This window comes from Morone saxatilis, unplaced genomic scaffold, assembly GCF_004916995.1.
Source record: "Morone saxatilis isolate NCDOM2014 unplaced genomic scaffold, NCSU_SB_2.0 Contig19, whole genome shotgun sequence".
NCBI lineage: Eukaryota > Metazoa > Chordata > Actinopteri > Moronidae > Morone > Morone saxatilis.
This window is the reverse complement of record NW_023339751.1, coordinates 5,596,127-5,598,978: the sequence shown is the minus strand read 5'-3', so window position 1 is coordinate 5,598,978 and position 2,852 is coordinate 5,596,127. Positions and strand designations below refer to the sequence as shown.

The following is a 2,852-nucleotide window of genomic DNA, read 5'->3' as shown; positions in this document are numbered from 1 at the left end:
TAGAGCCTTGAGCATCCATGATTTATTACAGGAGGTTGTTAATGCAGCTGGGGATCAAGTGGAATGAAATGAAAAAGGTGTAGCAACGCTTTAAAAACGGAACAGTTACCCCTTTTCTATATTTGTCTTATCCGGGTGAAAAGTACAGCTTTCCCTCGTCGAAGTCGGATACATTTTGTTTCCCATGTAGATAATGTGTTTAGTCACTTTTAAAGGTCCAGCGTGTAGGAGTTAGTGGCATCTTGCGGTGTAGTTGAAGATCGCAGTTCACTCGCTTCATCCTCCCTTCCCAAGTGCAAAGGAGGAACTACGGTGGCCACGAGACAGGAGAAAAATGTGGCCCCATCTAGAGTTTGTGTTTGGTTTGTCCAATCTGGGCTACTGTAGAAAAATGCCGGCCTGTATGGAGGGCAACCAGCGAGATCTGTCATTCTTCTTTGGTAATGAAAACATAACTATTCTTATTTCCAAGAATACATGCATATTATGTATATTATATTAAATGTCTGCCAATAGATCCTGCTAAATGTTACACACTGGACTAAGGAAAGTATAGCCCAGAAGCTGAAGCTACATTAAGCAATTTTATGATACCATTTGTGCAGATGAACTCTAAAACAAGTTGATTGTTAGCAGACAGTTGTTTAGTTAAACATCCAGCAGACACAGACCAACATTATAATCCCATCAGTGTTGCATTTATGTCCACCTGACAAGTGTAGTCCCATTATCTAGTCTTTTTTTAGTTTTGGTTTGGCCTCCATCAGCTGTTGAGGAAAATATCTGGATCTTAATTTTGCTGAATGTTCGTCTCTCTTCATCAGCCAGTTGTTACATTTGTTTGAGGTGTCGGGCAGTCTGTGTACGCTGAGTTTATCAGAGCTGTTGCAAATGAGTTTAAAACCGAAGTGAAACTGAACCACACCGTTAAGTTGTGGGGCCTAAAACAAGAAACCACAAGAGAGCAAAAAGCTGTGATACAGTAATTCGTTGTGGGGTTGTCGCTATTATTGACCTCGTCTACATTACATATAGTCAGTCGATTAACTGTTTTTGAGAGATTATTTCGAGGTTTGGCTGCTCAGAGGCACAGTTAATTACCCTGTTTCCAGACCTCTGGATTTCCGCCCACAGCGATCAAAAAGGTCTGGTGTAGCTCTGGTGAATGTGTCAATTTAAGGAACAGCAGAGCCTGTTTTAACCCTTTGATAATATATAAAAATAAAGAATAATGGAGGAACAAATGCAGCCTTGAATAAATGAAATGTGTGAAAATACCTGCCTATTGTCTAAATGACTGATTGTATTGTGCTTCCTAAATCATGAAGTATCATTCAAACTTGCACTGTTTTGCTCTCTATTCTTCCTTTTCAAAAGGCACTTTGTTACAGCTACTGTTTCATTTCAGAGCTTTCAAATCGCTCAGTGGTGGCGCATCAATATTAAACAAACATCTCAAAATTATGTTGTATGTAAAAGAAAGTAGAACAATGTCAGCTAACTAGCTATTGATGGCTACGATACCGCACAGATGATGTGCTCTACAACCGAAACATAATACAGACATCAAAAGCTTTCAAATTAAGTTTTCATGAATCCAAGAGGATGGGAAAACCTGCCTACTAAAACTATTTTTAGCATATCGTGAAGATTAATAACATTTTGATGTAAAAGAGGATCTTTGCCAGATAATAGGTTTTCCATCCTCTCCCACTTCTGCTTTTAATTCCTGCATAGAGTTGCAGCTTGCTTCCAGCTTCAGTCATGATGGTTTTTAACTGTAGTCAGTTGTTTTTGACAGTGTCCATACCTAAAAGAATGAGTTTAGTTAGTTTTGACAGTGCAAATAATGTGTACTGAATTCACTTCACTGTATCATTCATAACAGTTTCTTGTTAAGGCGCTCACGTTCAGTGTTTGTGTTCCTGTGCATGCTCGTCATGTGACAACCAACCCTTCTTAATAGCACTCAGACGACCATCTCAAGTTCAGCTTTTTTTCTTTTGATTACTCACCCTTGCCAAGTTAGGCAGTTTTGTCATCTGCTGTCTTACCTCCTTTTTAATATTCCTCTACAGATTCTGACAAAAGCCAATCAGTATGATTCCAAAACTCTAAAGCATTGTGTTTTCCCCTAGTCACATTAGATTTCTCTCTTTCTTCAAAGTTGGATGGAAAAAGGAACCAAATTGATTCTAAGCACAGTTGTAATAGCTGTAGTTTATAATCAAGGGGTTTCCCTAGAATATGATAGGGCGAGTTACCAGAATATTCAGTTTTTTTGTATGCATGATAAATTGAATAAATAGTGCTACAGTGGAGTATGATGGCAGGCAGCACTGTTTATCTGTAAAAAAAAGCCTTGAAATTGGTGTTAGTTTATGCTTTTTGAATGAAAATGGGTCCTAATGGTGAATAGCTGTTTTACTATACAGTATAGTCCAGATGATATATCTATAGAAACGAATATCTGGCAGCATTTAGGGATTGTTTGTTTATGCATTTTAAGACATACTGCATCCACATTAATCTCCAGTGAGAGACCGCTTCTTTTTTAGCTCCTTGTGTCCCTGATCACCTCTGTGAGCAAAGGATTAGCATGATTCACAGACAGCTTCCCAGGCAAGCGCACACCTCCACTCATCCATTACAGTGTTACATATTCTTGGCTTGCCTGGTTGGATGGCATATTGAGTCACATATACAGATAGCAGGCTTGTTGGCATTCATGCTTCTCCTCAGATAATATCAAATTAGCCATTTAAGATTGATTGGTTTTATTGAGCAGGACCCTCCCCACTGTCCATTTAGGGAGATCAGGCCATTGACCTTCTTATACTGATAGCATTAGC

At 38.9% G+C, this 2,852-nt stretch overlaps 1 protein-coding gene across 3 annotated transcripts in view; it reads left to right on the top strand.

Moving 5' to 3' along the window:
* ggps1 (geranylgeranyl diphosphate synthase 1) overlaps nucleotides 1-2,852 on the top strand; it is a gene marked incomplete at its 3' end in the record, with an annotated part of 14,377 nt that overhangs the window by 6,681 nt on the left and 4,844 nt on the right.